Source organism: Narcine bancroftii, chromosome 9, assembly GCF_036971445.1.
Source record: "Narcine bancroftii isolate sNarBan1 chromosome 9, sNarBan1.hap1, whole genome shotgun sequence".
In the NCBI taxonomy this organism is placed as follows: Eukaryota; Metazoa; Chordata; class Chondrichthyes; order Torpediniformes; family Narcinidae; genus Narcine; species Narcine bancroftii.
Window position 1 is genome coordinate 70,554,624 of NC_091477.1, and position 12,623 is coordinate 70,567,246.

Genomic DNA, 12,623 nt, shown 5'->3' on the forward strand with positions numbered 1-12,623 from the left:
CCCATTATGCCTGACCACCCGGTATGGCTGCTGTAGTGGCCTCCGGTGCGCTCCTCACCGCACAGCTTCTCAGGTCTCTGGGGATGAACGTCTTGGTCTGACTGTGTGCTGTGGCTGTGTCAGAGCCAGTGCGCCCAATCGTTCAGTCAGTCTCTCGAGGCAGATGGCAACCAGGAATTCCCCAGGGATGACAGAGGTGGTCCATGTTCCATTTCATTTGCCGAGGCATTGAAGCCCTCCTAGAGTGTTTTGCGGATTCCCAGGAGGACCCAAGGCAATTTTGTGGTGATATGTAATTACACCATTACACCACTAGGTCACCAGGGGTCATCCCGGTGACCTTGTACATAAAGCAGTCCAGAGCTACTGTCTCGCCTTCCAGGTTTGTCTTGCAGAGAGACAAGACCTCTCAGTGTACATATGTTTATTAAAGCTGACTTATACTCGCACTGCTGTTGTGGTTACTGTCAGTACAAATTTGTCGACCCAGTTCAGACCTTCGAGTTGGTCCAACAGTGCCACTTTGAGGTGCCTGTGGAACCTGTCCACCAACCCGTTTGGGTTCCCAGGAGGCTGCTTAAGGCCGCCCAGAACCCTGAGGTGAATTGTGCATCCCTGTCTGATGTCAGGTGCTCAGGGACTCCGAATTGGGCCACTCATATATTTATTAAGGCTCTAGCACAGGCCTCCATTGAGGTTTCCGCCAGAAGGACTGCATCCAGCCACCTTGTGAGGTGGTCCACCATCGTCACAGGTACCATGGCCCCTGTGACATTGGTGGGGGCCCTACAATGTCTATGTGCACATGGCTGAATCACCATTATGCCAGTTTGAATGGTGGGGGGTACCTTAATGTGTGTCTGTACCTTTGATGGCTGGCAGTGCATGAATTTCTGGTCCATTGGCTGATCTACTTGCAAAGGCCGTGCCAGACAAACCTGCTGGCTGCCATCTTGACAATGGTCCTGATAGCCGGGTATACCGGTCATCTCCATGCTGCCGGGACAATGGGGCAAAGCTTGACAGTTGAAACATCACAAAGAAGGGTCTGGTCGCTGTGGACAATGTGGATGTCCTCCAGTTTGAGTCCTGTCACTGCTGTCCTCTATACGGGGATGTTGGAGAGCAAAGGAGACCTTCTTCAGGGCAGGCATCTCTCAAAGAGCTTTCACAGAGTTGTTGTTGTAGTCGGAAGTAAATCACAGTAGACTCTGTGGTTGAAGTAAAAACACAAAATGCTGGAGAAGCTGGAAATGCTGCAGAAGAAGTTCTCCTTTGCTCTCCAAAGGGTGTTCAGTGGAATTCTCTCTCACTGCTCTCAATCTGTAATCCCTGGTGCTCTCAAACTCTACGACCATGTAATCCACCTATCATCTCCTGCCTTGCCACCCCCTCCTCCCCCTCCCCCACTGTTTTGTTCCGGACACTTACCAGAATTTTCTCATACTTTGATGAAGGGCTCAAGTCCGAAATGTCAGTTCTGTATCTTTGCCTTTTCTACATAAAGGACACTGTTTGACGTGCTGAGATTCTCCAGCATTTTGTGCTTTTATCTCCATCTTACTGGTGCTGAAGGAAGTTGGCACCACACCACTAGACTTTCAGTCTCTTACTATATTCCATCATTGTTATTTGATACCTGGTCCATGAGACTGGTACCATCAGTGAATTTGAGAATGTAGTTGGAATGATGCTCAGGTTTTTCAGATGTACAGACATGGATGTGGAGGAAGTTCAGTAGGGGACTGAGGGCACATCCTTGAAGAATGCCAACAATGAGGATGATTGTGGAGATCTTGCCAGTCAGCTGCAATGAGGAAATAATTTTCCATTATTATGGAAGTGAGATGTTTTTCCTTTCAGAGTTGCATTGACTAAGAGACTCACTTTGACTGACATAAAGTGCATTGTTCAAGCTCATTAAGAGACCTTTTTCATAAACTTGTTGCCTCTTTAAAAAAAATGAGTAAATGCATTGTTTTTAATTCTCTATGTAAGAATATTTACCCAACCTTCCTCTTTTACACTCATTTTTAAGTGTGACTTTCCCAATGCAGTTAATGAAACTGAAGAAATAATCTTTCCTAATAAAGAATTGAAACTAAATCCCAATTTAATCTTTCTCTCTTCTGCACAGAAATTATTCCAGTGAATATGAGATGAAAGTAGAGAAATTACTGAATTGAAACGTTGCTGATCTTAACTTTAAAATCAGCAGAGTGTGAAGGTGCAGATGTAATTTTCCAGTGACATTCTCAAAGGTGAGGAGAGTGAGAGTTTGAAGGTTGGTATGTATGTAGACATGGAATTCAAGGTATCCCATCGAGTGTTCTCAAATGTACTCTTCATGAGCTATTCTACCTCCTGTCTGCATGCTTCGCCATCACCCCAATCCTTCCCTTCCTTCCCAGTGACAACTCTTGATGTTGGTATGTTAAATGGCTTTTTGGTGAGGACAGGTGCCCACTATAAATACTGCATTATTTCCATTGTGGGTGTGAATCCCGATTACTTGTTTCAGGACCTTGGAAAGATTAAAAATGCTTCTGTTCCATATTTAAATAATAATTTAATTGAACTATATTTACAATCACTAAAGCTGCTTTTCCAGCACACAATATCCTCCACCACGTTCTTGCCTGCACTGTTACTTTTAATTTTTTTTTATTTTTAATTTTTTAACATTTTTTATTTTTCTCACCATATCAACCAAAATACATATAAACATTTCCCTCTTAAATATACACAGTGCCATTTTCTCCCCTTTTTCCCCCCTACCCTCCCTCCCCCCCTTCCCACCCACCTCCAAAACCAATAAACATTCAACATATACAATACAATAAAACCATTAAAAAATGTCATCACAGGGAGTCACGTGATGGAGTAGTGGCCGGTAGGGGAACTCCAGCCCTCTCCAGAAAAGTTAAAAAAAGATAGAGAAAAAGCAAAGGCACAAACTTAAAAACCAAAACAAAGTGAAAGTAAAAGTGTGAAGAAAATGGCAGCGAAGAAAGAAAAACCAAAAACCACGGGAAGAAAAGAAGAAGGAAAGACGTCGGAAGAAGAAGGTGAAAGCCTTACGTGTCCGAAGAGGTCCGCCGCGGAGAGAGAGGCCCGCTCCCACAGGTCAGTGGAGGTCCCGGGCTCGGGACTACAAAAATGGCTCGCAGAGCTGAGAAAAAGTGCGCAACCGCGCATGAAAAAAAACACACTGACGGGAGGGGGGAACAGCTGTGGAGTCGATCTCCACAGCTGAGAGAGACACCTGCAGCACAGCAGCAGGTGCAGAACACAGACAATAATGACAACAAGAAAGAAGAGCGTAAAAAGAAAACAAGGAAACAACACATGGTCAACCCAGAGGAAGAAGAAGAACAGAAAGAAGTGGAAGAAGAAGAGAAAAGCAAGACAATGGATGTAGCTTTTTTAAATAATATATGGAATCAGTGAAAGAATGGCAATTACAAGAATTTGATGAGATAAAAAGAAGAATTAAGAATGCAGAAGAAAGAATGAATAAAATGGAAGTGGCCATATCAGAATTGGCAAAAAGAGTGGAAAATGTGGAAAAACGAGATACATTTGTAGATATGGAAGTAAAAGACTTAAAAGAGAAATTAGAAGATTCTAATAAAAAAGCTAAAGAAGCACAGGAGCTGTTAGCTCAGAAGATAGATATGATAGAAAACTATAATAGAAGAAATAATATAAAGATAGTGGGCCTTAAGGAAGATGAAGAAGGCAAGAATATGAGAGAATTTATAAAAGATTGGATCCCCAGGGTCCTGGGAAGACCAGAATTACAGGAAGAAATGGAAATAGAGAGGGCACATAGAACTTTAGCCCCGAAACCACAACCGCAGCAAAAACCAAGGTCCATTTTAGTAAAATTCTTAAGATATACAACAAGAGAAAATATATTGGAGAAAGCAATGAAGAAAGTAAGAGAGGACAAAAAGCCACTGGAATATAAAGGTCAAACATTTTTTTTCTATCCAGACATAAGTTTTGAACTCCTGAAGAGGAAGGAGTTCAATACAGCGAAAATGATCTTATGGAAAAAAGGATATAAATTTATGTTAAGGTACCCAGCGGTACTTAAAATAATTATTCCAGGGCAACAAAACAGACTATTCTCGGATCCAGAGGAAGCAAGGAAATTTGCAGAACAACTACAAAACAAGCAGAGAGATGAAGACATGTAACAAGAGTAAAAATGACCACGATCTATATGTATGTGTGTAAAGGGGTATATGTGTGTATATATATATATAGTGTGCATACATGAATGTATCCATATTTAGAGGAAAATATATAGAGTATAGACAAGAATTAATAAGGGAGGGAAATGGAATAGAGGGAATAAGGAGGGAATTAAAAGAGTGACCTTTGTTACATATGAAAATTGAAATCTTTTCTGGGGGGGCTGGGTGGGGAGGAGTTACGGTGACTGCAAAATCAGCTGACGTTTGCGAGTGAATTCGCAAATCCAAATGGAGAGGGGAGATGTGGTTGTCCGACAAGGGATAAAGGACAACTCAGAAGGGGGAGGGGAGATTGGGGTTAAAGAAGTTTTAAATAGGAGAATAGGGAAAATGTTTGATGTTTTAGAAATGTTGTCTTATAGTGTTCAAAACAAGAAAGCAGAAATGGATAAGAAGGAAAGGTGATGATGGAGAAATGGAAAGGGAAGATAAACAAAGTATAAAATGGCTACGCTGAACTATATGACTTTAAATATTAACGGAATACATAACCAAATTAAAAGGAAGAAACTGCTAAATTTACTGAAGAAAGAAAAAATTGATATAGCATTTGTGCAAGAAACACATTTAACTGAATTGGAGCACAAGAAATTAAAGAGAGATTGGGTAGGACACGTAACAGCAGCATCGTATAATTCAAAAGCAAGAGGAGTAGCTATATTAATTAGTAAAAATATGCCAATTAAAATAAAAGAGGAAATGATAGATCCAGCAGGGAGATATGTAATGATAAAATGTCAGATATATTCGGAGTTTTGGAATCTACTCAATGTATATTCACCTAACGAAGAAGATCAAAAGTTTATACAAGATATTTTTTTGAAGATAGCAGATACGCAAGGGAACATATTAATAGGAGGGGATTTCAGCCTGAATTTGGATTCAAATATGGACAAAACTGGGGAAAAAAAATTAACAGAAAGAACAAAGTAACCAAATTTATAATTAAATCGATGGAAGAAATGCAACTTTTGGATATATGGAGGAAACAACACCCAAAGGAAAAGGAATATTCATATTATTCGGGTAGACATAAAACATACTCAAGAATAGACCTATTTTTGTTATCAGCTCGTATGCAAGATAGAGTAAGAAAAACAGAATATAAAGCTAGAATATTATCGGACCATTCACCCTTGATATTGACAATAGAGTTAGAGGACATCCCTCCAAGAATGTATAGATGGAGATTAAACTCCATGTTACTCAAAAGGCAGGATTTTAGAGAATTCATTGAAAGACAAATTAAAATGTATTTTGAAATAAACATGGAATCAGTGAAAGATAAGTTTATACTATGGGATGCAATGAAAGCGTTCATTAGAGGGCAAATAATAAGTTATGTAACAAAGATGAAGAAGGACTATAATTAGGAAACAGAGCAGTTGGAAAGGGAAATAGTAAATATAGAAAAAGAATTAGCAATGAAGGAAGATACAACTAAAAGAAGAGAATTGGCAGATAAAAAAATAAAATATGAAACACTACAAACATATAAGGTGGAGAAGAATATAATGAAGACAAAACAGAAATATTATGAACTAGGGGAAAAAACGCACAAAATTCTAGCATGGCAGCTTAAGACAGAACAAGCTCAGAAAATGGTATTGGCATCAAGGAAAAAAGACAAACAAATCACATATAATCCAAAGGAGATCAAGGAAAATTTAGAGAATTCTATGAACAATTATACCAAACTGAAAACAAAGGGAAAGAAGGGAAAATAGATGAATTTCTAACTAAAATTGAACTACCAAAACTACAAATAGAGGAACAAAATAAATTAACAGAACCATTTCGAATAGTAGAAATACAAGAGATAATAAAAAAATTACCAAATAATAAAACACCAAGAGAGGATGGATTTCCAATAGAATTCTATAAAACATTTAAAGATTTATTAATTCCTCCCCTTCTGGAAGTAATCAACCAGATTGATAAAACACAAAGCTTACCAGATTCATGTTGGCTTGGCTTGGCTTCGCGGACGAAGATTTATGGAGGGGTTAAAAGTCCACGTCAGCTGCAGGCTCGTTTGTGGCTGACAAGTCCGATGCGGGACAGGCAGACACGGTTGCAGAGGCTGCAGGGGAAAATTGGTTGGTTGGGGTTGGGTGTTGGGTTTTTCCTCCTTTGCCTTTTGTCAGTGAGGTGGGCTCTGTGGTCTTCTTCAAAGGAGGTTGCTGCCCGCCAAACTGTGAGGCGCCAAGATGCACGGTTTGAGGCGATATCAGCCCACTGGCGGTGGTCAATGTGGCAGGCACCAAGAGATTTCTTTAGGCAGTCCTTGTACCTTTTCTTTGGTGCACCTCTGTCACGGTGGCCAGTGGAGAGCTCACCATATAACACGATCTTGGGAAGGCTATGGTCCTCCATTCTGGAGACGTGACCCATCCAGCGCAGCTGGATCTTCAGCAGCGTGGACTCGATGCTATCGACCTTTGCCATCTCGAATACTTCGACATTAGGGATGAAAGCGCTCCAATGGATGTTGAGGATGGAGTGGAGACAACGCTGGTGGAAGCGTTCTAGGAGCCGTAGGTGGTGCCGGTAGAGGACCCGTGATTCGGAGCCGAACAGGAGTGTGGGTATGACAACGGCTCTGTATACGCTTATCTTTGTGAGGTTTTTCAGTTGGTTGTTTTTCCAGACTCTTTTGTGTAGTCTTCCAAAGGCGCTATTTGCCTTGGCGAGTCTGTTGTCTATCTCATTGTCGATCCTTGCATCTGATGAAATGGTGCAGCCGAGATAGGTAAACTGGTTGACCGTTTTGAGTTTTGTGTGCCCGATGGAGATGTGGGGGGGCTGGTAGTCATGGTGGGGAGCTGGCTGATGGAGGACCTCAGTTTTCTTCAGGCTGACTTCCAGGCCAAACATTTTGGCAGTTTCCGCAAAGCAGGACGTCAAGCGCTGAAGAGCTGGCTCTGAATGGGCAACCAGATTCATGTAGAACAGCAATAATTACAGTAATACTAAAGCAAGGGAAAGATCCACTCGCACCAGCGTCATATAGACCAATATCTTTACTTAACACAGATTAGAAGATAATAGCTAAACTATTAGCAATCAGATTAGCAGAGTATGTACCGAAAATGGTAAATCTAGACCAAACTGGATTTATTAAAAAAAGACGCACAACACACAATATTTGTAAATTTATTAACTTAATTCATGCAGTAGAAGGGAGTAAAGCGCCAACAGTAGCAGTTGCTTTAGACGCAGAGAAGGCCTTTGACAGAGTAGAATGGAATTATTTATTCAAAGTATTGCAAAAATTCAGTTTACCAGAGAAGTATATTAATTGGATTAAAGCATTATATAATGGACCATTGGCAAAGGTGACAGTAAATGGATATGTATCAAAGCAATTTAACTTAAGCAGGTCAACACGGCAGGGATGCCCACTATCACCTTTATTGTTCGCATTAGCTATAGAACCACTAGCAGAATTGATAAGAGCAGAAAATAATATAAAAGGGATAAAAATAAAAGACAAGGAATATAAAATCAGTTTATTTGCGGATGATGTTATAGTATACTTAACAGAACCAGAACTATCAATAAAAGAATTATATAAGAAATTGAAGGAATATGGAGAAGTGTCTGGTTACAAGATTAACGTAAATAAAAGTGAAGCAATGCCTATGAATAATGCGGATTTCTCAAAATTTAAGAAGGAATCACCATTCAGATGGCAAATGCAAGCAATAAGATACCTAGGTATACAAATAAATAAAAATATCGGCCATCTATATAAACTCAATTATTATCCACTAATGAAAAAATTACAGGACGATTTAGAGCATTGGAAAGATTTACCACTAACACTAATAGAAAGGATAAACTGTATTAAAATGAACATTTTCCCAAGGATATTATACCTATTTCAGGCATTGCCAATACACCTGACAGAGAAATTCTTCAAGGAGTTAAAGAAAATAATAAGGAAATTTTTATGGAAAGGGGGGAAACCGAGGATAGCACTAGATAAATTAACAGAATGGTATAAACAAGGAGGCTTACAACTGCCAAACTTTAAAAATTATTATAGAGCTGCACAATTAAGATACCTATCAGATTTTTACCAAACAAAAGAAAAGCCAGATTGGACTAGATTAGAGCTAGACAAAATAGGGGAGAAGATACCTGAACACATATTATATAAATGGGATGAAAAATTGGTACAACATAGAAGTTCTCCAGTATTACATCATCTACTCAATATTTGGAAGAAGATTCATGTAAAAAGAAATAAAACAAATTATCAATTACCAAAACTAATATTGACGCAAAATACGTTACTCCCTTTTATAATTGATAACCTTTCCTTTAGAGAATGGGAGAAAAAAGGATCAAAAGAATAGAAAATTGTTTTTCAGGAAATAGATTATTATCCTTCAAACAAATGAAAGATAAATACAATATAACTCAAGATACAGTGCTGGCATATTACCAACTGAGATCCTACTTGAAGGACAAATTAGGAAGCAGTCTGAGTTTTCCAGAGGGAAGTAACTTTGAATATGTGATTACAGATACAATGATAATCAAAAGATTTATAACAAATATGTATATTAAACTGCAAGAAAAGGAGAATGAGGAAACAAATGGTAAAACTAAACAAAAATGGGAACAAGATTTAAATATAAAGATAAAAAAGGAAACATGGGAGAAGTTATGTTCTGGAACGATGAGAAATACAATAAATACGAGGTTATGTATGATACAATATAACTGGATACACAGGCTATACTTTACACCTCAAAAGTTAAATAAATGGGACCCAACAGTATCTGATAGATGTTTTCGATGTAAAACAGAAATGGGAACAACAATTCATGCAATCTGGACATGTGAGAAAGTAGAAAAATTTTGGGAAGATCTAAACCAAATATTAAATAAAATTACAGAAAACAATATACCAAAGAATCCAGAGATCTTCCTCCTAAGTAACATAAAAAACAAAGAATTTGGAATTGATTTGGAGGATGCACAAAAAAGATTTGTTAAGATAGCTCTAGCCGTAGCAAAAAAATGTATTATGTCAACCTGGAAATCAGAAGATAATTTGAAAATACAACATTGGTATATAGAAATGAATAAATGTATTCCATTAGAAAAAATAACATATAGTTTAAGAAATAATATTGAAATATTTGAACAAATATGGGAGCCTTACATGAAACACAATAGCGAAAACCTACCGGGGACATTCACTACCTAAATTAACGAAAGGAGAAGGAAATAAAAAGAATTGACTCAGTGGAATTTCTTGTTTATTTTTATTGAATGACAACATTGTTTGACTGGCTTAATGTATCCTAGATTTTGTACTTTAAATGGACGGGAGGGGGGAGGTAGGAAGGGTGGGATGGGAGGAGGGAGAGGGAGGGAGAAAATGACACTGTATATATTTGAAAAGGAAAAAGTATGTATCATGGTTAATGTGGTTTATGGTGTGAAAAATAAAAATTAAAAAAAAAATGTCATCACACAATGAAAAATAAACAAGAAAAATGTGTCATCTACTTTTATGCAATGGATCAAGTCATTTTGTCTTCTTATCATTTTAGGGGTGGAGGACCAAGACAAGCCCTCTCTGTAATGTTCCATGTACAGTTTCCAAATTTGTTCAAGTAATGTGACTTTATTTTTTAAATTATATCTTATTTTTTCCAATGGAATACATTTATTCATTTCCATGTATCATTGCTGTATTCTCAGGCTCTTTTCTGATTTCCAAGTTGACATTATACACTTTTTTGCTACAGCTAAGGCTATCATAATTAATATTTTTGCGCTTCATCCAGTTTGAGGCCTAATTCTTTACTTCTTGTGTTACTTAGAAGAAAGATCTCTGGATATTTTGGTATGTTTTTTTTGTGATTTTATTTAATATCTGATTTAGATCTTCCCAAAACTTTTTCACTTTCTCACATGCCTAAATTGCATGTACTGTTGTTCCCATTTCCTTCTTATAGCAAAAACATCTAACTGATAATGTTGGATCCATTTTTTAAATTTTTGGGACGTGATATATAACCTGTGTAACCAATTATACTGTATCATGCATAACCTTGTGTTTATTATATTCTTCATAGTTCCAGAACATAACTTTTCCCATGTTTCATTTTTTATCTTTATGTTTAAATCCTTTTCCCACTCTTGTTTGGGTTTATAGCTTATTTCATCATTTTCCTTCTCTTGCATTTCTCTTTTAATTATCATTGTGTCTGTAATCACATATTCAAAGCTGCTTCCTTCTGGTAATCTCAGTCTGTTTCCCAATTTATCCTTTAAGTAAGCTTTCAGTTGGTGATATGCAAACATTGTTATTCCATATTTATACTTCAATTGTTCAAATGATAATAAATTATTTCCCAAAAAACAATTTTCTATTCTATTAATTCCTTTTCTCTCCCATTCTCTAAAGGAAAGGTTATCTATTGTAAAAGGGATTAGCTGATTTTGCATCAATAATAATTTTGGCATTTGGTAATTTATTTTTTCCTTTCTAAGTGAATCTTCTTCCATATATTGAGTAAATGATGCAATACTGGTGAGCTTTTATATTGTACCAGCTTTTCATCCCACTTATAAAGTATATGTTCTGGTACCTTCTCCCCTATTTTATCTAGCTCTATCTTAGTCCAATCTGGTTTTTCCCTTGTCTGATAAAAATCTGATAAATACCTTAATTGTTAAATTTGGTAACTGTAAACCACCTTGGTTGTACCACTCTGTTAATTTATCTAACCCCCCTTTCCACAAAAATGTCCTTATTATTCTCTTTAGTTCATTAAAGAATTTCTCTGTTAAGGGAATTGGTAACGATTGAAATAAGTATTGTGTCCTTGGGAAGACATTCATTTTAATGCAATTTACCCTCCCTATCAATGTTAGCGGTAATTCTTTCCAATGTTCTAAGTCTTCCTGCAATTTCTTTATTAGTGGCTGATAACTTAAATTGTACAAGTGGCTTAAATTATTATCTAACTAATACCTAGGCATCGGATTGCTTGTGTTTGCCATTTAAATGCTGATTCTTTTTCAAATTCTGTATAATCCGCATTACTCATTGGCATCATTTCATTTTTATTTGTGTTGATCGTGTACCCTGATATTTCTCCATACTCCTTCAATTTCTTATGTAGTTCTTTTATTGATATTTCTGGTTCTGTTAAGTATACTATGATGTCATCTGCAAATAAATTGATTTTATACTCCTTCTTTATTTTTATCCCTTTTATTTTATTTTCTGTTCTTATCAGTTCTGACAATGGTTCTATTGCTAAAGCAAACAGTGAGGGAGATAATGGACATCCCTGCCTAGTTGACCTATTTAATTTAAATTGGTTCGATACATATCCATTTACTGTTACCTTCGCCAATGGTCCGTTATATAATGCTTTAATCCAATTAATATATTTTTCTGGTAGATTGAACCTCTGTAATACTTTGAATAAATAATTCCATTCTACTCTGTCAAAGGCTTTTTCTGAGTCAAAAGCAACAGCCACTGTTGGCATCTTATTTCCTTGAACTGCATGAATTAAATTAATAAATTTACAGGCATTATCTGCTATTCATCTTTTCTTTATAAATCCAGTTTGATCTTGTTTTACTATTTTTGGTACAAAATTGGCCAATCTGTTTGCTACTAATTTTGCTTTTATTTTCTAATCTGAATTAAGTAGAAATATTGGTCTATATGATGCTGGTGTTAGAGGATTCTTCCCCGTCTTTGGTATTACTGTAATTATTGCTGTCTTACATGAATCTGGTAAGTTTTATGATTCTTTTATCTGGTTCATTACTTCCAGGAGAGGAGGAATTAATAACTCTTTAAATGTTTTATAGAATTCTATTGGGAATCCATCCTCTCCAGGCATTTAATTGTTCAGCAGCTTTTTTAAATATATCCTGTACTTCCTCTATTTCAAATGGTTTTATTAGTTTGTTCCTCTTGCAATTTCAGCAGTTCAATTTTAGCTAAAAACACTACCATTTTATCAGCTTTCCCCTTGTTCTCAGTTTGGTATAATTGTTCATAAAATTCCTTAAAGTTCTCATTAATCTCCATTGGATTATATGTAATTTGTTTGTCCTTTTTATTTGATGCCAATACAGTTATTTTAGCTTGTGCTGTTTTAAGTTGCCAGGCTCATATTTTGTGTGTTTTTTCTCCCGATTGTAGTCCCTTTTCATCTTAGTTACATCTTAGTTACATAGCTTATTATCTGTCCTCTAATGAAGGCTTTCATTGTGTCCCATAATATAAATTTGTCTTTCACTGATTCAGTGTTTATTTCAAAGTGTGTTTTAATTTGGCGTTCAATAAACTCTCTAACCTCTTGC

At 36.8% G+C, this 12,623-nt stretch overlaps 1 protein-coding gene across 1 annotated transcript in view; it reads left to right on the forward strand.

Annotated features, from left to right (window-relative positions):
• The first annotated feature begins 2,137 nt into the window (after positions 1-2,137).
• Positions 2,138-12,623, forward strand: part of polr2d (RNA polymerase II subunit D) — a 53,550-nt gene continuing 43,064 nt past the window's right edge. The window contains exon 1 of the mRNA XM_069896385.1: positions 2,138-2,261. The gene's annotated coding sequence lies outside the window, so the exon portion shown is untranslated. The remainder of the gene's footprint in view (positions 2,262-12,623) is intronic.